Source organism: Corythoichthys intestinalis, chromosome 9 (genome assembly GCF_030265065.1).
Source record: "Corythoichthys intestinalis isolate RoL2023-P3 chromosome 9, ASM3026506v1, whole genome shotgun sequence".
Lineage (NCBI taxonomy): Eukaryota > Metazoa > Chordata > Actinopteri > Syngnathiformes > Syngnathidae > Corythoichthys > Corythoichthys intestinalis.
The window spans coordinates 12,177,501-12,200,953 of NC_080403.1; the positions used below are offsets into that span (position 1 = coordinate 12,177,501).

At 39.6% G+C, this 23,453-nt stretch overlaps 1 protein-coding gene across 3 annotated transcripts in view; it reads right to left on the reverse strand.

Annotated features, from left to right (window-relative positions):
- Positions 1-14,118, reverse strand: part of LOC130921717 (sodium-dependent neutral amino acid transporter SLC6A17-like) — a 61,601-nt gene extending 47,483 nt beyond the window's left edge. For all 3 annotated transcript variants that reach the window (XM_057845938.1, XM_057845939.1, XM_057845940.1), the window contains exon 1: positions 14,011-14,118. The gene's annotated coding sequence lies outside the window, so the exon portion shown is untranslated. The remainder of the gene's footprint in view (positions 1-14,010) is intronic.
- Positions 14,119-23,453: the final 9,335 nt, after the last annotated feature.

Genomic DNA, 23,453 nt, shown 5'->3' on the forward strand with positions numbered 1-23,453 from the left:
GAAATCCTGGAAAACCTTTGGTCTGAAATGGATGTAAATTTCAATCACACTCAAAAAAGATGACTCCGATAGGTTGTAAAGTTTACTAAAAGACAATGTGCATTTTCAGCAAGAACACATCATGTTTCCAAGGTGAGCATGATTAAATGATGCAGTCCATACACAAACATGACAATGAATGAGTAGCTAGATTAGATCATGTTGATGCAACATAATGTCAACGTGCCTTTCCAACCAATTGCAATACTCTCGTCATTTCTCGAGAGATTTAAAAGTAGGGTTGCTAACTCCCTGAAAAAAATAAGTGACACCTCATTGGTAGAGCCGGCCGGCCCAATAACCGTCACCATTTAATGATTATTTTGTTTGTGAAAAGTGATTTTTTTTTAATTAGATGGGGCTTTGCAAGGCACTGGCCCAGCTTTAGTAAAATTCCTCAACTTTATTTTTCTTTCTTTCTTTCATAATCTTATTATCCACATTTTTTCGGCGCACTGGAGACTCCAAACCGTTTGACGGACCGGCACCGTTTCAATATCAAAATGACCGGAATTCCATTCATTTTTAATAGCAAGCATTTTCCCTTCATTTTCAATGACAGGAAAACATAGGTGGTTGTGATTTTTGACCACTTACCATTACAGCCCATTGACATTGAACTGGCGCCTAAGTAAGTCAATACCACTGACAGCTACTGTATGTGCGTCCATGCCATTGACTATAATGAATGTGGATTCCACTGGATTCCATTGAGGCATATATAAATTGATGCCATTGACGGCCATTTACGTTAAAATTAGGGCTGTCAAACGATTAAAATTTTTAATCGAGTTAATCACAGCTTAGAAATTAATTAATCGTAATTAATCGCAATTCAAGCCATCTCTAAAATATGCCATATTTTTCTGTAAATTATTGTTGGAATGGAAAGATAAGACGGATATATACATTCAACATACTGTGCATAAGTACTGTATTTGTTTATTAAAAAAATAAATCCACAAGATGGCATTCACATTATTAACATTCTTTCTGTGAAAGGGATCCACGGATAGATTCTTAAAGGATAAATGTGAGTTTATATATTGTGACTAAATATTGCCATCTATTGTATTTGTTGAGCTTTCAGTAAATGATACTGTAGTGTAGTGAATTAACTGTTCTGCCCAAATGCATGATGGGAAGTGGGACAACCATGACTGTGTGTGGTAGCTGCAAAGGCTATATCTTCTCTGCGTTGTATACAATGCAGGGTGTTAAGAAAAAGTTCAACTCCTGTCATTCTTCCCCACGTCGCTCGCTTCAATAGTTACAATTGTTGTGGAAAAGATGTCAAAGCTTTTGGCAATTAAAAGCACAGTCCAAATGAATGCCTTTATCCACTCCACTAACTTGTCACTGCCTCTAAGTGTGTATATACGTAAAACGGCGCCATATTAGTCTGTTTGCGACAATGCGTGAATGAGTCGTTCCGTGCATGCATTAAATATTTTAACGTGATTAATTAAAAAAATTAAATACCACCCATTAACACGATAAATTTGACAACCCTAATTGTGCCTTATGTTGGCTCAACATGTGTGCTTTATGTTAAAAGAACACAATTGCTAAATACTAAAGGAAAGCAATTTAATCAAGTGCAAATTATGTATTTCTTTAATGTCGGTTCAACATGTTTTTTGGGGTGAACAAGAGTGCCTTATGTTGGCTCAACAAGAGTGTGTTATGTTCGCTCAACATGAGGGCCTAATGTTGGCTAGACAAGTGTGGTTTATGTTAAAAGGACACAATTGCTAAATACCGAAGGAAAGCAATATTATCAGGTGCAAATTCTTTCCATAATTTTTTTATGTCAGGTCAACACCACATTTTTTTGAGTGACTATGGCTCATGTTGGTTCATATGCACGTTTTTTTTTTTAACAACAAATAGAGGAATAAAACAAGTTAGTTGAATTAAAAGGTCAAGACAACGGAAAATTGATCAGATTATTAAGAGAAAGGAAAGAGATGATGAGGTTTATTTGATTTGATTTTAGTTTATTTTATTTGGGAGGTTCAGAACATCTTCTATTTTAATGTAGTATGAAAAAAGTAAAAGGTATGGAATCACCAGTCTCGGATGAGCACTCCTTCAGACATTTTATTATGTAGTACAATCTCAAATAAAGAGCTTGAAAGAATAATGAATTAGTTCAAAAGTGCAACTCTTTGGCATTCAGAAACACTAAAATAAATGAATAAAAAACGTGCTGGTCAGTAAATGTTACTTTTATAGGGAAAATGCAGGGAAATAAATATAGAACCACTCCATTTTGAAGAAAAAAATTAGGAACCACTCCATTTTGAGTAGAAAATACAGACACACCCAGTCAATTTCCTTTCCTTAATTGGGCCCCTGCCTCAGATTAGATCTGCTCGTTAGTCAGCAGTTAAAAAGAGTGCAATTATCATACCCTGGAGGGCTGCTGGACCAAGTTGATTCACAAGAATCATGCCTCCAACAAAAGAGATGTCTCTTGAGACCAAGGAGAGCATTATCAAACTTCTTGAAAAACGTAATGCTACACGTATGGTTGCCAAAGATGTGGGCTGTTCACAGTCAGCTGTTTCAAAAATCTGGACCAAGTACAAACAGCATTGCAAGGAAGGTTAAGCGTACTGGGAGACCGAGGTAGACATCCAAACGTCATGACAAACAACTAAAGGCAAGATGTCTTGAAAACAGAAGATGTTCAACAAGACAAATGAAGAAGAAATGAGAGGAAGCTGGAGTCAAAGTATGTGACAGAACTGTGCAAAATCGCCTAAAGGAAATGGGATTTTTATACAGGAAAGCTAAAAGGAAATCATCATTGACACTTAAACAGAAATGAACAAGACTGCAATGGGCCAAGGAGAGCCAATCATGGACTGTGAAAGACTGGATGAAGGTTATTTTCAGTGATAAGTCAAGAATCTGCATTGGACAAGGGGATGATGCTGGAACTTTTGTTTGGTGCCGTTCCAGTGAGATTTACAAAGATGACTGCCTGAAGAAAACATCAAAATTCCCTCAGTCCTTGATGATATGGGGCTCCATGTCAGGCAAAGGCACTGGAGAGTTGGATGTGGTTAAATCTTCAATAAATGCATGAGTTTACATTGAATTTTATAAAGCTTTGTTATCCCTTCAATTGAAAATATGTTTGGGGCTAATGAAATCATTTTCCAAGATGACAACGTATCATGACACAGAGCTAAAACTGTTAAAGCATTCCTTGGAGAAAGATTCATCCAGTCAGTGTCATGGCCTGCAAATAGCCCAGATCTACGTAAACCCTATTGAAAACCTGTGGTGGAAATAAAAAAAAAAAAAGTGGTCCACAACAAGGCTCCGACCTACAAGGATGATCTGGCAACTGCAATCAAAGAGAGTTGACACCACATTGATGAAGAATACTCCTCAAGTCCATGCCTCAGAGATGCAAGCTGTCATAAAAGCCAGAGGTGGTGCAACTAAATACTAGAGATGTGTTTTGTTTATGATTTCTTTGTTTGTTTCTCATGATTCCATATATATTTCATCAGAATGGAGTGATTCTATATTTGTTTCCCTGCACTTGCGCTATTAAAGTAGCATTTACTGACCACCACAATGTGGTTTTAGTGTTTCTGAATGCTAAATAGTTGTACTTTTGAACTAAGTCATTATTTTTTCAAGCTTTATATCTGAGTTTATTCTACATAATAAAATGTCTGAGTGAGTGCTTGCCGAGACTGGTGACTCCAGACTTTTTGCCAGGGGTTGTATATGTGAGGCTACTTGTTTATTTCCTTATAATTAAAAAATAAAGTCAATGTTTGCTTAATCTTAAAAATATATTTGATTTCACTGTGCATAATGTAAGTTATCCGTACTTTTTTTTTTTTTGTTAATGTATGTTAATCGTATCAATATTATCAGATTAAAAAAATCAATGTTTACCTTACCTGTACATGTTCTTGAATAGTTAAAATCGAGGTTTTGCATTTAGATTTGAGAAAATGAGGGAAAATAAAAATTAGATGGTGCTTTAGATGGAATTTTGTAAATCAGTGAAAAAATACAATTTTGAACGGAAATCAGTCACTCATTTGTGCCTTGTTTCAGTGTAATGCAGTAGCCTAATGCATGTGAAACCTTTTATTAATTCATTCATTTTCCCGAGCCGCTTATCTCCACGAGGGTCACAGGGCGCTAGAGCAAGTCTCAGCTAACTATGGGCAGTAGGCAGGTTACATCCTGAATTGTTTGCCAGCCAATCGTAGGGCACAAGGAGACTAAAAACCATCCGCGCACACACTGATACCAAGGGACAATATAGAATGTTCGATCAGCCTACAATGCATGTTTTTAGGATGTGGGGGGAAACCAGAGTACCCGGCTAGGACCCATGCAAGCACGGCGAGAACATGCAAACTCCACACAGGAGGGCCAGAGCCCTGGATTCATATCAGAACTGTGAGGCGGACGTGCTAACCACTGTGTGTGTAAAACCTGATGTGTTTTATTGTGTATTGGATTTATAACTGTGCCAAGAGCAGTTTTTGTATTTCGATGGTTTTATGAAGTTTAACCCCCCTAAAAAAAGAAAAAGGAAAAAAAAAGGCTCCGTGCCCACCTTTATGTAAGGGAGTTCGGCAAGAAATTTTAGCCACTTTCACTCCTGGTGGTACCTCTACTTACAAAATTAATTGGTTCTGGAAGTAGTTTCCTAACTTTATTTAACTCTGTAAGTAGAGACGTGTTTTCCATGTAAATGCCTTACTCCGTTCGAAGCCCAACCAAAATTCAGACATAAATCTTGTATATTGCTAAAAAATGCATCAAAACATGTAACAAATACATGTTACACTCAGATTATTTCACACTAAACATAACATCAGATTTGTGCATAATATAAAAAAAGAGTAAAGAATAGAAGTTTATACACTTATGTAAAGTTGTCGGAACACGAGGGGCGAATGAAGAGGACGCTGGGATACACACATACCCGTACTGTATAGCGGTCCCTCTGAGCCAATTGGATACGAGAAATACGAGGCAGTAGCCAATGGCAGAGCAGCTAAAAGGTATGTTTAGTAAACTCTTGGAGCTGCGAGTACCAGCCATACTGTATTTTTGCCTTTCGTATCCTGTTATTTCTCTCTTAACAAGAAGCAGTATTTTCCCGTTGAGACATGTCTTAACCTGAAAATTCTTCATGTAGAGACGTTCGTAAGTAGAGGTACCACTGTACTTTCAATATTTTTTAAAAAACTTGAGTAGTGACAACTAAAAATACAGGATATAATCAACATACGCACATGCCGAAGAATGACTTGTCAGGACGTCCGCCTCAAGTTCAAGCAGTTGAAATCTCATCTTTGGTCTTACTGCATAGCATTGTTATCTTATCCACATACTTGTCAAAGTAAATGAAGTCTTAATTGCATATGAGCGTAAATGTGAATTATGGCGGCCCTGTCAATGGCTGGATATAACCCAGCTCTTGTCCATAGCCACCCGCATCTATAATGATGAGCACAAGAGCCAAAAAATAAAAACACACAGATTTTGATGCTGTAAAACAACTAAAGATGTGATGAAAAGCTTCCTTTACTTCTTTAAAGGGATCCACAGACAGAAAGACTTGTAGTTCTTAAAAAATAAACATTATTATGAGTTAAAATAATTTGATATTGAAACCCCCTTTTGATGTTTTCGTTGCCATACAATTTGTAAAATTAGTTTAACTAGTAGGTCACCATTGTTGTTGATGTCGCAGGGCGGTGACGTCACATGGTTACGCTGCCGGGCTTCCTGAGTATTACTCTAGTGATATAAACATGTCATCTGTTCAACCCTTTCAATTTGAACCCGAGAGGAACATGAATGAGCATGACAGCACTGTCGATATTTCACAAAACGAGCAGCAAAAGTAAAATGAAGAGGAAAGACGGGATGAGACAAGACGAGAGTAGGACAAAAAAACGGTGTTCTGCCAAAATCTGCTACACGAGCGAAACGTGCTTCAAGAGGCAAATCTGACACCCAAAGTACAAACGTGCGCTTTCAGCTTGTTGTGTTTAAAATGCATACAGATAGAACATACTAAAGATGCCTTAAGAAAATACTTACACGTAGTAATATCAAATAAGGGTGGTTTAAATACGCTACGTGACTAATGTGGTCAACAGATCAACAATCTGCTTTAAAGCTAGCACAAGCAAACACTATGATTAAAAGTAAGAGGGAAACACATGCAAAAAGTATTTATGAGGCAATGAAAAGGTAATAGAAAACTCAATAAAAACAAAAACAGTGAGTACTCGCCGCTTTAAACCGATGTGCGCATGCGTGTGGATGCTTGCGCAAGCGCACTGAGCATTGTGTAGGACGTCTCGCCACGTAGAAGGAACTGCAGAACACCGGTGGAATTCGTCGAGTGACAGTGACATTCTACTTCAGGGGTCCCCAAACTACGACCCGTGGGCCGGATACCGGCCGCCTCCACATTTGGTCCGGCCCCCTGAACAATACCTGAGAGCATTTAGATTTTTTTTTTTTCTCAAGAGTGTTATTTATTTCCTGGCTTTTTTCTGTGAAGAAACCAGAGAAGGTTATTTGGTTATTATCTATTTAATTAATAGTGTTATTATTATATTATATTATATTATATTATATTATATTATATTATATTATATTAGTATTTTAATTTTATTTTATTTACTTTTGTTCCGTGAAGAATCCAGAAAGAGTTATTTGATTGTGGCTTTCTGAAAAACAATAAATTTTTATGTTTAGGCACTCCTGCAATCGTCACACTTTTTCTGTTACAAACTGAACCCGGCCCCTCTTCAGAGAAGTGAAAAGTTATGTGGTCCTCACAGGAAAAAGTTTGGGGACGCCTGATCTACGTCATCACCCCGAGCGTCCATAAAACATGGCGCCCTCCATAGGTCAAAACATGTACTAAATATTATATATTTTTAAATCAATGGCAATATTTTATGTGTTTCTAATTATTTTAGTAAAAGAGAAAAATGTGGCTTATTAGAGTCTACAAGTCTTTAAGTCTGAGGTTCCCTTTAAGAATCACAATCAGTCACCTCTGTTCTTTATGAAACGCGCAAGCAGGTCATCATAAATAATAACGTCAGCTTGTCTGCTTTTTATTTTTTTTTTATCATATTCAACACATTTGGAAATGTATGTACTAAGGAAAAAACAACTCCCGCTGCATTTCATGGCTTTTAGTGAAAATTCTCAATCGTGCAAATTGCAAATTCAATTTCCCTTTTCTACGAGCTTAACTTTAGTGAAGCATTCCCAACCCCTGTAAATCCCCTAATCCCTTGAATCCTGCTAGAGATGCTCACCCACCCCTGTATCAGGGAAGTGCTGCCTCATCCCAATCTAATGACGCTTGGATGAGAACCTGCCATGCGCCCGCCATATCCACATCACAAGCCTTTCTTACGTTGCTATCTACCTCACAATCCACCTCAAGCATTAAAGTACCATTTCTGGAGACAGGAAATGATACAATTTCAACCCTTCCTCTCAGAGTAAAAGTCACTACACCATCAAATCCGTCCTAAAAGTTAAAATTAATCACACAATACAAGCCCTTCGTGTCTCCTTGACACGCAATTTTTACTTAAGTTTTCATACCGTTGTTCATTTTTTTCCACGTCAACATCTGCATGAGACTCGTATATTCTCGCGTATTATGTAACAATCCACAGCCATTCACAAGTCTGCTTTAATCCGACATGCATTAACTGTAAAGCCTTCATCCTGTCTTGTCATACAATCCCACACTACACCACATGACACATGTACATGCTGCGACATCCCAGATGACAACATCAACTCTACCATCCAATAATCCACATGACGATCCCCAAACTGATGATCGAATGAGTCTCATTTGCGCACAGTAAATTTGATCCAAATATTTTTAAAAATTACTATTTTGAATCTTGTCATCAACCAGTCAACAGTACAGTGAAACATACTAATGATCATGTTTGAAAGGTGGTCCGACTCAGTTAGAATAGTCTTTACTTATAAAACCACAAAACTGATGCCAGAGCAGTTGTAAACCGGTGTTTGTTTTGCATGAATAATTTAAAAGTTAATATTATTTTATCAAGGCTGAACTATTTTTGTGTGTGTTTCTCTTTGTTTTATGCTTAGTTTGATGGTAAACATCAACTGAGACGATCAGTAAATGGTTTGAAGCCTCTTTTTTTGTTTTAAGACAATTGTTCACTATCGACCAAACTGCTGCTTGTTATAGTGAATTTACAGTGCTATGAAAAAGTATCTAAACCTTTTGGAATTTCTCACATTTCTGCATAAACTCACCATGAAATGTGATCTGAGCTTTGTCAAAATGACACAGATGAAAATACAGTGTCTGCTTTAACTAAAACCTCCCAAACATTTATAGGTTTTCATATTTTAATGAGGATAGCATGCAAACAATGACAGAAGGGGGGAAAAATAGTAAATGAACCCTCTGCCTAAGGAGATTTAAAGAGTAATTGAAACCAATTTTTACCAAACATTTTTAGTCAGGTGTGTGCTCAATCACTGATGAGTGGTTTAAAGCTACCTTGCCCACTATAAAACACACACCTGGTAAGAAATGTCTTGATAAGAAGCATTGTCTGATGTGCATCATGACTCGGTCAAAAGAGCAGTCTGAACCTGCAATCAAGGATGGTCTATTTGTATAAGCCTGGGAAAGGATTCAAAATCTCTCCCAAAGAGTGGGCGTCCACGTGGAGGAAAAATGGAACAGCTCACCAATATCACCACCTCATCCCCAACTTGAAGCATGGTGGAGGGAGCATCATGATTTTGGGCTGTTTTGCTGCTTCAGGGCCTGGACAATTTGCAATTATTAATGGAAGAAGGAATTCAAAAGTTTATCAGTATGTTTTGCAGAAATACCTGAGGCCGTCTGTCAGACAGTTGAAGCTAAAAAGAGGATTGATGCTGCAACAAGACAATGATCCAAAACACAGAAGAAAATCAACTTCAGAATGGTTTCAGAAGAACACAATACACGTTCCGGAGTGGCCAAGTCCAGACTTGAAGCCCATTGAGATGATGTGGCATGACCTAAAGATAGCGATTCATGCCAGCCATCCCAGGAATCTGACTGAACTACAGCAGTTTTGTAGAGAAGAATGGGCCAAGATTAGTCCTGATCGATGTGCCAGACTGACTCTGCAGCTACAGGAAGCGTCTGGTTGAAGTTTTTGCTGCCGTGGGGGCACAAAATATTAAATGTGATGGTTCACTTACTTATTTTTCTCCCTTCTGTAATTGTTTGCATACTATCCTCATTAAAATATTAAATTCTATAAATGTTTGGGGTGCTGGGGTGTTTTAGTAAAGCAGACAGTTTTTTTCATCTGTGGGATTTTGACAAAGATCAGATCACATTTTATGGTGATTTTATGCAGAGATGTGAGAAATTCCAAAAGGTTCAGATACATTTTCATACCACTGTAGTAGACTTGCATTCACTGCCACCACACAATTCAAATACAGTGGTAACTCTACAAACAAATTTAATAGTGGTATGTCGAGTGGGATTTTCTCACAATACATTATACAGTAATTTGATAAATCTGTTCCACAGCACAAAAACCTATGCTAAATCCTTGATAAATACTGTGGGTACAATTATGAATAGCAATTACGCAAAGCAACAACAAATAAATCAGAAAAACAAATAGGAATGATAATAATATACAATACAGGTAATAATAATAACAAATTAATGTAACGAATCGGGTTCTAATGTGGCAGTTGTATTTTGCATGCTGTTCCTGAATGCACCATGTGACAGACGAGAGCTAGAGGTGCGGTGGAGTAGGAAGTTTTTTTATTTTCGCTTTTCATGTTCTGTTTTTGTTAGCTGGGGGGCGGTGAGCCGCGTTGTGTAACTGGTTCACTCACAGGTACACCATGTTCATATTTTTCTATCATTCCCCTCTTATTTCAATCGTAAGCGTCACCTTTTTTCTTTTTTTATAAGCTGCATTAACCTTCTTGGGACCCATGTTGATTTGTCTCACAAGAAAATCTGCCGTGCGCCCGTCTTGAGGGAAAACAATGAAATTGCGACGCTGTCATAAATTATTATATTTCGAGCATGTCGTAATATGTCGAGACCAGTGGTGCGCAGTAACGCCTCACATATACTTCGTTACATTTACTTGAGTAACTTTTTGAGAAGTATTTCTAAGAGTCTTTAGTCATACTTTTTACTTTTACTTGAGTAGATAGTGAAGAAAAAAATGCTACTCTTACTCCGCTACTTTGGGCGACACAGGAGTTGTTACATTTTTCCTCTTAGTTTGTTTTTTTTGCCAGTGATGCCAAGAGTAGCTATACCAATTGCACTAATGAGCCGTCGCAACAATAATCACATGACTCCATTACACCAATCTGACGCAAGCCTGCCCTTCTATGATCACGCAAGCCTGTTCAATCACGGGGCGTCTTTAAAGCACCGTAAAAAATGAAGTATTTGACATAGAGCGCTGCCCTCAACATGACTCGAAAGCGTGGATTTAAACCTCTCTCCCAATTTTATTTGGCACCGACTGACCACGGAAAATTGGAGGTATAATCCTTTTAATTCCACAATAGTAACTATCAAGTAACTATTCACGTTTCAAACTAGGAACTATTTTCTCCACTAGAGGGCACTCATGCTCTCTCTCCCAGTTTTTATTTGGCACTGATTGAACACAGAAAACCAGGATATGATCCTTTTAATTTCATAATAGTAACCATGAAGGAACTATACACTATTCAAACTAGGAACTATTTTCTCCACTAGAGGGCACTCATGCTCTTTGAACGAATAATGCTTCATTTCTGTCATTTTTTTTCTATCTGATTTAATTTTTTAAAATTATTATTTCTTTGGCTTAATGTGGTTATGTAATGGGTTATTATACAGTATTATTATATCAACAGTTCATATACTGTAGATAAGTTTGTGTTGAGCAAAAAAAATACCATTTTTTACAAAAAATAAATAAAACAAAAATCAGCAGTTACTCACAATGTTACTCATTACTTGAGTGTTCTTTTTTTTTTTTTTTTTACTTGTACTTGAGTACATTTTTGGATGATTACTTTTACTTGAGTAATATTGTTTTGAAGTAACATTACTCTTACTTGAATAAATTTTTGGGTACTCTACCCACCTCTGGTCGAGTCAAATTTTACGTTGGATGTCGAAAGCATCGTATCTCGATGCGATATATGTCGAAGTACTGCTGTACGTATTTGCAAGTGAAACTATTGCAGGTACAATTACAAATAGCAATTACACATAACAAAACCAAATAAATTATGAGTAAATAGGATATAAAAAAGGATGCTTTGACCATTTTGATGGCTTCCATCTGCTTGAGGACCGCTGAGATTGTAAACATACAGTGTATCACAAAAGTGAGTACACTTCTCGCATTTCTGCAAATATTAAATTATATCTTTTCATGGGACACCACTGACAATATGACACTTTGACACAATGAAAAATAGTCTTTGTGCAGCTTATATAATAGAGTTAATTTATTTCCCCCTCAAAATAACTCAAAATATAGCCATTAATATCTAAACCCCAGGCAACAAAAGTGATTACACCCCTTAGAAACTACGTACATACCTAAATGTCCAAAATGAGTACCGCTTGTCATTTTCCCTCCAAAATATCATGTACGGTACACAAGAAAGCCAGCAAATAGTTTGCTGAAGACATGTCAACAAAGCACATGGATTACTGGAACCATGTCCCATGGTTTGATGAGACGGGCGGGCTTTCTTATGTACCGTCTTCAGAAGAGGCTTCCTCCTGGAGTGACAGCCATGCACACCAATTTGATGTACAGTGCGGCGTATGATCTGAGCACTAACAGGCTGACCCCCCACCTCTTCAATTTCTGCAGCAATGCTGACAGCACTCCTGTAACGAGTCACATGACATTTTGGTGGGAAAATGACAAGCAGTACTCAATTTGGACATTTAGGGATGTACGTAGTTTCCAAGGGGTGTACTCACTTTTGTTGCTAGGGTTTTGGATATTAATGGCTATATTTTGAGTTATTTTGAGGGAAAAATAAATTTACTCTATTATATAAGCTGCACACAGACTACTTTTCATTGTGTCAAAGTGTCATTTTGTCAGTGTTGTCCCATGAAAAGATATACTTAAATATCTGCAGAAATGCGAGGGGTGTACTCACTTTTGTGATACACTGTATTCTGGCCGTATTGTCTAGCCCAGGCGTGGGCAAACTATTCCACAAAGCGCCGCAGTGGGTGCAGGTTTTTGTTCCAACCCATCCAGAGGAAACTTTTTCACCAATCTGGTGTCTTGCAAGCTCAATTAGTTGATCGCAGTCAGTTGCTTCTTTCAGCAAAAACCTCATTGGTTAAACTGTCTCTGCTAGATCAGTTGGAACAAAGAACACGACCCACAACAGCCCTTGAAGACCAGTTTGACTAATCCTGGTCTTGCCAGTTCACTCCCACGTACGCAACGCTCATATTTTTCTACGATTTCTTTCTTCATTTCACTCGTAAGCGTCATCTTCTTCCTTTTTTCACCACTACTACCACTTGCACTAACCTTCTTGGGACCCATGATGATTCCTCTCACAAGAAAATCCGACGTACTGTCGTCTTGCGGGTAAACAATGAAATTGCGACACTGTTATAAATCGGCTCATCTCGAGCATTTCGCCATACAGACAGATGACGAGACGTATGTCGAAAAAATCATATGTCAATGTGGTCATATGGTACCACTGTATCTGGAATCATTATTCAAAACCAGCTTCACGCTCAGGAAGGAATATCACCACTGTATCTGGAAAAACACCTAAACTGTGAAGCCCTTTGGGATGATTCAGAATTATACAAATAAATTTCACTTGACTAGACAATCATGTCATATGAATGTGTGAGTACTTTACTTTAATGCTTCACCCCCCCCCCCCTTTTTTTACTTTGCACTTTATAAGCAAAATACATGAAGTTTACTCACCATCAGCGCCACTTCCTTAAACACTACTGCTCCATCAAGCATCATTTAGAGTGAGTCAGGTTGCTTTATCATCCTTAACTGTTTTGTTACACTCAAATGTCATTTTTCTTTAAGGTGTAGGGACAGATCATTTCAATCGCAATTATTCTATTTGTGACCAACTTTTTCTAAATAAGAAGAAATTGGAGGTTAACCAGAGCAAACAGACTTTAATCGACCTTGAAGGTTTCATCGTAACACATTCGGACTTCTTTGGAACAATTTGGCAAAAGTCCAAGAACGATCAATTACTAAATAATTTTCTCAGATCTTTATTTATTTATTTATTTTTTAAGCAACGGCACAAGACAGTGACATTTGTTGTCATAAAGATCAATAGTCTCTCATTAATAATTCACGTATCATTCTGGTAACGTTCTAGCTTCTTCAAGGACACGAGCACAGAGATACAATACTGTACACCACTTTAGAACATCTCCATGGGAGACAACACACTGGGAAAAAATCTACAATTTTTGTAGAAGCATGCAGTCTGGGAAGTTGCTTTTAATATAAACTGAAATGTATTGTGTATGTATGTATATGTATAATGCATTTATATCAGAAGATGTTGCTTCATTAATTCAGTAATCTAAAAATGTCCAGCAAATGACTGTACTTTACATGAATTGACCCCCTCATAAAATAATTATAAACTCCACTAACTGTGCTTTGTCTATTAGACCACCAAACAATTGCTGCTACATCACCAAATGCAAAATAAAAACCACATCAAAACACAACCTTAATATCTCATTAAGCATCCATTCCAAATAACAGTTTGTTCAAATCTAAAAGATAAAAAACAATTTCTATTTAATCCCTCAGGAAATGATTTAGAGGATTGAATGAAGGATGATGAGTGATAATTATGGCTTACCATTCGTTTTTTTGTGTGTGCAGAGGTTAGAAATATCCGCTCATCTGTATTAAAGTGCCGAAAGGGAGCAGCGTGGATAGTACATTCACTGTGTGCGTGTCTGAGTGGGGCGGGTAGATGACTGAGGGGAGGAGGTGGGACTCAGCATCACGCAGGGTGGGACGTAGCCGCGCCGTGACGCACGCAACTTACGCATATTGTCCATGCAGATGACAAACAATCGCCTGTCATTTACTTGTGGTCGGATGGAGACTGTTTGATGCCCTGCAGAAGAATGTATTTGTCTGTCTGGAGGGAGAGGGAGGGCTGTCAAGGTCACTCCTACTTGAAGACGTGATGGTGTGACGCAGTTTCATACACCTGTGCTAAGTGATAAGATCTTTTTTGTTGTTGGTGATTAAAATGACGTTGTGAGATTCAAGCATTGTCGTGAAGTCAAATCACATAAATCACAAAAATGTCATATAGTATGCAGAAGTGGTGGCGCCTTGCTGCCCAGTTTTTATTGGACCACAGCAGATGATGAAAATATAATTGAACATGGCACGCACAAGAAGCTTAAAGTGCATATGACATGATAAAAAATCTTAAATAGCATTATTATTAGTTCCTTTTCGCGAACATTAAACGAGCAACAATATTTTTTTAAACAGCCGTGGTTTCCTCCGTGGAGCAAAACAGCCCCAAATCATGATGCTCCCTCCACCATGCTTCACGGTGGGGATGAGGTGTTGATGCTGGTGAGCTGTTCCATTTTTCCTCCACACATGACGTTGTGTGTTACTCCCAAACAATTCAACTTTGGTTTCATTAGTCCACAAAATATTTTGCCAAAACTTCTTGGGGTGTCCAAATGCCTTTTTGCGAGCATTAAAAGAGCAACAATGTCCGTGGAGTCCTCCCATGAACACCATTCTTGGCCATAGTTTAACATATAGTTGATTTGTGCACAGAGATATTGGACTGTGCCAGTGATTTCTGAAAGTCTTTAGCAGACACTCGAGGGTTCTTTTTTACCTCTCTGGGTATTCTGCGCTGAACTATTGGCATCATCTTTGGTGGACGGCCACTCCTTGGGAGTGAAGTAACAGTGCCAAACTCTCTCCATTTGTAGACAACTTCTCTGTCTGTCGATTGATTAACATCCAGACTTTTAGAGATGTTTTTGTATCCTTTCCCAGCTTTATACAAATAAAACAATCTTTGATCGTAGGTCTTTAGACAGCTCTTTTGACTAAGCCATGATGCAAATCAGACAATGCTTCTCCTCAAGACAATTCTTGGCTGGTTTGTGTTTTATAGTGGGCAGAGCAGCTTTAAACCACTCAGTTATTGGGCACAGACCTGACTTAAATTGTTTGGTAAAAGTTGGTTTCAATTGCTCTTTAAGTCTCCTTAGGCAGAGGGTTCACTTACTTATTTTTCCCCCTTCTTTCATTGTTTGCACACTATCCTCATTAAAATATAATAACCTAAAAATGTTTGGGTGGTTTTAGTTAAAGCAGACGCTGTTTTTACATCTGTGTGATTTTGACAAAGATCAGATCATAGACTTAATAATTTATTGACACGACACATTTGCCATTCACTGCGTCACACCTTCCCGAAGTGGGCCGTAGCACACTCCCCTTCCTTTCGAGGATTCAAGGTAATTATTATATTTTTCGTACCATGCATGCATTTTGAAACGTGAAAAAAATCAATGGGAGAAATTAGCCACTCCGGCATTGGCATTATACTTCGCAATATTTACATCAAGTAACTGCTAACTGCCTGTATTTTTTTGCTTTAAATAAGAATCAAGACTGTTTTACGTCCGTATCTACAAAGAATTCAGGGATTTAAGCATTTATTCACAATAATTTTCAACGCAAAAAGCTCTTTGTTGTACTAAGGGGGCTGCCACAGTGACTTAACTAGCAGCACATTCGACATATTTACGTAAAATAAATACTAATTGCTCGTTTTTTTTTTTTTTTGCTTTTAACCAAGAATCGAGACTTGTTTTACGTCCCTATCTATATATATTTCAGGGATTTAAGCATTTATCTACAAGAATTTTCAGTGAAAAAAGCTCTTTGTTGTACTAAGGGGGCCGCCACAGTTACTTAACTAGCAGCACATTAGTAAGTGGCCAGCATTATTCACTTTATAAAAAAGAAGAATCAAAACACCTATCTCTCTAAAACAAACATGTTTTTTAGGAGCCTGAGAGGATGAGGACGGCCCGATTCTTGTCCTGATTCTCGAGCCTGAAGGTGCTGGCCAGGTGGGAGAACTACAAGCCTGTCAAGGCCGGCTACAAGTTGACCCAGAAGGTGCTGACACGCTCTTTGATCGAGAAAGAAGAGCGCCGGGCTAATCATGGAGGTCGTCAACCCCAACACGGTCGCCAGGCTGAGGCTCCTCGCCATGACCACGGGCAAAGAGGAACACAGGGGCACGGGTGACATCCTGGAGATGTTCCAGAGGACAAGGGAGAGCTGGGGAAGGGCTGGGCAGTCTTCAAGCGGCCATCTCTCCCTGTGGCTCACATGGCGTCCTTCGGAATGTCACTGTGGGACTCCTTGATGTGCAGGAAGCACAAGAAGGAGCCCAGGGTTTGGCTTCAGGCACCTGCTGGAGTTCCTGGCGGTCCCTCTTCAACTGTTTTGGTGCGAACCTCTCCAAGGATGTCACTTCAGAAGCGAGGAAGAACAAGGCCTTGGAGTGGCCGACTGGCAGGAAGAGAAGCAGAATCAAGGTGGGCAGAAAGGAGACGGCGATCAACAGGGACTTGTACAAGTCGAGGAAGCTGACCAGAAAACGCAAGGCATCGAAAGAGGCTATGTGATTGTTGAAAGATGAGACTCTCATCCTGGTAAATCCACAACGATTATTTGCACTGCCTGAATTATGGGACTATCTCATACGCATTTTACAGTATATTTATGTTTATTTAGATTTCATACTTTATACTTGCAAGTCACTTTTGAGATTTTAGCTTATGTTAGCCTGTACTGTAAAGGGAGATGTGCCACAATTTCATTGTACAGTGGGGCAAATAAGTATTTAGTCAACCACCAGAGCTGGGACCACAGTAACAAAGGCTACTATCAGTAACATAATGCGCCGCCAGGGACTCAAATCCTGCACTGCCAGATGTGTCCCCTTGCTGAAGCCAGTACACGTCCAGGCCCATCTGCGGTTTGCTAGAGAGCATTTGGATGATCCAGACGAGGACTGGGGAAATGTGTTATGGTCAGATGAAACCAAAATAGAACTTTTTGGTGGAAACACAGGTTCTCGTGTTTGGAGGAGAAAGAATACTGAATCACATCCGAAGAACACCATACACACTGTGAAGCATGGGGGTGGTAACATAATGCTTTGGGGCTGTTTTTCTGCAAAGGGACCAGGACGACTAATCTGTGTAAAGGAAAGAATGAATGGGGCCATGTATCAAGAGATTTTGAGTGAAAATCTCCTTCCATCAGCAAGGGCATTGAAGATGAGACGCGGCTGGGTCTTTCAGCATGACAATGATCCCAAACACACAGCCAAGGCAACAAAGAAGTGGCTTCGTAAGGAGCATTTCAAGGTCCTGGAGTGGCCTAGCCAGTCTCCAGATCTCAAACCGATAAAAAATCTGTGGAGGGAGTTGAAAGTCGTGTTGCCCAACGACAGTCCCAAAACATCACTGCTCTAGAGGAGATCTGCATGGAGGAATGGGCCAAAATACCAGCAACAGTGTGTGAAAAGCTTTTGAAGAGTTACAGAAAACGTTTGGCCTCCGTTATTGCCTACAAAGGGTACATAACAAAGTATTGAGATGAACTTTTGGTATTGACCAAATTCTTATTTTCCACCATGATTTGCAAATAAATTCTTTAAATATCAAACAATGTGATTTTCTGTTTTTTTTCCCCCACATTCTGTCTCTCATGGTTGAGGTTTACCCATGTTGACAATTACAGGCCTCTCTAATATTTTCAAGTGGGAGAACTTGCACAATTAGTGGTTGACTAAATACTGATTTACCCTACTGTACATCTGTATAATGATAATAAAGGGCTATTCTATTCTATTCTATTCTATTCTATTCTATTCTATTCTATTCTATTCTATTCTATAATAAGTTGTGATGTACATAGAATTTATTAATAATCTATTTATACTGTATATTATCTATAATTGATTCAGCATGTTTTCCTCAAGTATAAAGTTCATCCATCCATCCATTATCTTCCGCTTATTCCAGGGTCGGGTCGCGGGGGCAGCAGCTTTAGCAGGGAAGCCCAGACTTCCCTCTCCCCAGCCACTTCAGCCAGCTCCTCCGGCGGGATTCCAAGGCGTTCCCAGGCCAGCCGAGCAACATAGTCTCTCCAGCGTGTCCTGGGTCGACCCTGGGGCCTCCCGCCGGTGGGACATGCCCGGAACACCTCTCCAGGGAGGTGTCCAGATGGCATCCGAACCAGATGCCCGAGCCACCTCAACTGGCTCCTCTCAACGCGGAGGAGTAGCAGCTCGACACCAAGCCCCTCCCGGATGACCGAGCTTCTCACCCGATCTCTAAGGGAGAGCCTGGACACCCTGCGGAGGAAACTCATTTCGGCCGCTTGTATCCGGGATCTCTTTCTTTCGGTCACGACCCACAGCTCGTGACAATAGGTGAGGGTAGGAACGTAGATCGACCGGTAAATCGAGAGCTTCGCCTTTTGGCTCAGCTCCTTCTTCACCACAACGGACCGGTGCAGAGTCCGCATCACTGCAGACGCTGCACCGATTCGCCTATCAATCTCCCGCTCCCTCCTACCCTCACTCGTGAATAAGACCCCAAGATACTTGAACTCCTCCACTTGGGGCAGGATCTCATCCCCGACCCGGAGAGGGCATGCCACCCTTTTCCGGCTGAGGACCATGGTCTCGGATTTGGAGGTGCTGATCTTCATCCCAGCCGCTTCACACTCGGCTGCAAACCGCCCCAGTGAGAGTTGGAGGTCACGGCTTGATGAAGCCAACAGCACCACATTATCTGCAAAAAGCAGAGATGCAATGATAAGGCCACCAAACCGGACACCCTCAACGCTTCGGCTGCGCCTAGAAATTCTGTCCATAAAAATTATGAACAGAATCGGTGACAAAGGGCAGCCTTGGTGGAGTCCAATTCTAACTGGGAATGAATTCGACTTACTGCCGGCGATGCGGACCAGACTCTGACACCGGTCGTACAGGGACCGAACAGCCCTTACCAAGGGGCTCGGTACCCCGTACTCCCGGAGCACCCTCCACAGGAATCCCCTAGGCACACGGTCGAACACCTTCTCCAAATCCACAAAGCACATGTAGACTGGTTGGGCGAACTCCTATGCACCCTCGAGGACCCTGCCGAGGGTGTAGAGCTGGTCCACTGTTCCACGGCCGGGACGAAAACCACACTGCTCCTCCTGAATCCGAGATTCGACTTCCCGACGGACCCTCCTCTCCAAGCACCCCTGAATAGACTTTACCGGGGAGGCTGAGGAGTGTGATCCCTCTATAATTGGAACACACCCTCCGGTCCCCCTTTTTAAAAAGGGGGACCACCACCCCGGTCTGCCAATCCAGAGGCACTGTCCCCGATGTCCACGCGATGTTGTAGAGGCGTGTCAGCCATGACAGCCCTACAACATCCAGAGCCTTTAGGAACTCCGGGCGGATCTCATCTACCCCCGGGGCCTTGCCACCGAGGAGCTTACCAACCGCCACAGTGACTTCAACCCCAGAGATTGAAGAGCCCACCTCAGAGTCCCCAGACTCTGCTTCCTCAAAGGAAGGCGTGTCGGTGGAATTGAGGAGGGCTTCGAAGTATTCTCCCCACCGACTCACGACGTCCCAAGTCGAGGTCAGCAGTACACCATCTTCACTATACACAGTGTTAATGGTGCACTGCTTTCCTCTCCTCAGACGCCGGATGGTAGACCAGAATTTCCTCGAAGCCGTTCGGAAGTCGTTTTCCATGGCCTCGCCGAACTTCTCCCATGTCCGAGTTTTTGCCTCGGAAACCGCCAAAGCCGCAGTCCGCTTGGCCAGCCAGTACCTGTCAGCTGCCTCCGGAGTCCCACAGGCCAAAAAGGCCCGATAGGCCTCCTTCTTCAGCTTGACAGCATCCCTTACCGCTGGTGTCCACCAGCGGGTTCGGGGATTGCCGCCACGACAGGCACCAACCACCTTTAATACATTATGAAGTCTATGATCAGATCACATTTGATGGTGATTTTATGCAGAAATGTAAGAAATTCCAAAAGGTTCAGATACTTTTTCACACCACTGTATGTATACCTACAGTATATATATATAATAAAACTTTTTTTTTTTAATCAAACAGTTATCCATAAATAAAATCCAAATCCAATGTTAAAGCACACCCTCTTGTACTGTATGTCAATTTACAGTTTGAATGGGTTGTGTTTGTGTTGTAAGGAGACTCTAAGTTGTTATATGAATGGGTTTATGTGTGTGATTTCTTTATAAAAGGAAATGAGACAACTTTACTATCTAACAATAACTGAAGTGCTAATATGCTTCTCCAAAACACAATACAAACAGACACTTAAGACACCGATTAGCATAATCACTAACTAGCTTAGCGCGCTGTGCTAGGTAGTAACGTCTCATCAACAAAAAATACAAAAAATACAATTGGCTTCATTTATTCACCTGTGACGGAGGCACACTGGATCTAACAACACAAAATACAATCTCACTCTCGACACTTGGTAATGTTATTGATTCAGCAACCCAATCTGAGTGTAGCAGTGAACTCACTCTCGCTTTCTGCAATCACTGTTGCATGTGCGCAGCCTCACTTTACACACAAATCAAATTAGTTAGCAACTAATTTATTAATCGATTTAATCGATAAGTTGTTGTTGCAGCCTTACTCACTACTGAAAAATATAATGCTGTTCATTAACAACACTGCCGAATGTGTACCGATATAGAAGTTTTAGATCTTCATGTCTATCTTACGAAAAATGGGAGCAAAAACAAAAGAATAGTGTTCATATTTTTGTTCAGTAAACATATAATGTATATTTGTATGCTATGCATTTATACTGTATATATTTGCTCCTTTTAATCTAATCTAAAATTGATACTTGCTGATGTCCTTCATTTGTCATTTGTATCTTGCTGCTGTATTGTGTGAATCTCCTTTAGTGAGTGATCAATCATATCTCTCGTTTTTTTATGCCCCCTCCCAGGTGATTGTCATCGTAAATTGTTGAAACAAAACTCCCCACCTCCTTCCATACCCTCCCGCTTCAATCTTTTACAACTATTTTTTCTTCATCTTGCGGGTCATTTTTTCTATAGAGATACAGGACAGGAGCAGCCAGTCACCCAGAGAACCATAAATCATGTACCATCTTCGAAAAATAAATCTTTCCTGCCAAGGTAAGGTGAAAACACCACTGTTCATATGTCTTCACCACCACCAATTTTCAGGTTGGAAATAGGGAGCAATTCTTTTCCAAACCCTGAATCCAAAATAAAATGTGTCAACTAAAACATGAGCAATTCACCTTTAAAAAAATCTATTGCTTTTAAAATGTATGATGAAATAATGTTCGTCTGGGTGTGTCTCACAGGATGTAAATGACTGTTGTTGTGCCAATTGTTAATTTGGCCTTCCTGTGACTGCTCAACCACTCTGCTTTACTCTCTAACTACATCAATCGCTCTCACACGGCTCTCAGTGAGTAATGTTGTAATTCATGATACGCCTCTATGTTTCAATTGATTTTTTTCTTTAACCTTACACTCAGAGTTCCAGATGTGCTCAAGGTCTTCTCTGTTTCTGCCACTTGTCCTTGACTGGTGACACCTTCCTTAGGCTGACTTCTGGGAACAGTTGCCACAGCAACTCATCGCAATGCATCACTTCAGCCGAAGGGGCGCAAATTCTTAAAAAAAAAAAAAAACTTCCGGTTCCAGTGTGCATAAAATAATGTAAGCTACTGTAGTTAGTTAGCTTTTAATAACTAGTAATCAACTTGGTAAAAAAAAAAAAAATTGCGTATTTTAAGCCAAAATATCTGTTGTGTTTGATAGAACAATATGTTAATATGCTGCCATAGCAGTTTCATGGCGCATTAAGCCCCCAAACTATTTTTCGTTTGTCCGTTTTACCCTAGAGATCCCTGTTTACAGACGTCGCGCAACCGCTTTTGTTTCAACCCAGCCATAAAAAGAAGGTAAGTAATCGTATTTATTATTTGAAATGTCTGTCATTTTTAGCTTAGAATCATTCATTGATGTCTAATATTTAGCTTTTTTTAAAAAAAGACTTTAATAAATTCTTCACTCGCATATTTTAAACTTTTAAACAAATTACGTCACAATGAAAAGCAGTGTCTGTAAATAGGTCACGGATATCTGCCTCATAACTATCGCTTAATTGTATTTTTTTTTTTTTTTTTGTTACAGTCGTATTTTACCCAATATTTTAGTTTATAAATAATCGATCCAAACAAAGAAAAATTGAAAGAAATTAAAAACGTTTGAAAGAGGAAATATATGAATAAGAAAATCTCGACCACTCCTTGGTGTCTGCGATTTGACTGTTTAAAAAGTTTTTTTCTTTTTAAATGCCCTCCTGTTCAAAAATTTTCTTCCCCCAGAAAATTGAGATTTTCAGCTTTCCAATGATGTATCACACATGCATATAGGACAATTTTGAAATTTGGCCAAATTGGGGGACTCAGAGCGGAACTTCAAGTCACCTGAGTGTTTTCCACCTTATTTAAACTGGGAAGGCGGAATGAGTGCTCATGTTTCAGTGACATTGTAAGCGCTAAACTAATGACTTAAATGAATACTCTGTAAGGGTTAAAAAAATTGACATGAAAGGGTTAAATCTTGCATTGGTTTCACAGCCTCTGGCCATTCCATTCGTCAAGCTCTATTGGATTTCATTACATAATTAATGTTAGCAAGTTGACATTCAACACACAAACTCAATCTGAGTCGAACATGAAAGAAAAGGTCAATCATCTTGGTCATCTAATTGCTTTGTAATATCCAAAGTATATTCATGATGCTGATTTGAAATGTAGGCAGCAATGTAGCTCATTTGCCTAAAAGTGGAGGAATTATTAAAAGTTTCTATGTGCCTTACAACTGCCTGGTAACCAGTCCAGGGTTGACTATACTCTTCTAATTTATAACACCTTAACCAGATTATTTTTCTTAAATTTAGTCAAAAAAAATGTCTCCATCTTCTTTTTAGTGTTAAAGACAGAGTATTCCACTTCCTTTAAATTAATATTACTATTAGTTCTTATCAACCCCATACATTTTAAAGTTGGTAATCCTTTACCCAAATCATAGACTTGCCCAAATCTAGAAAAATTTGCTTTCAAAAATGGCTTTGAACAATATCTATTCTTCAATTAGGAAAATTTCTGACTGCTACGGCGAGG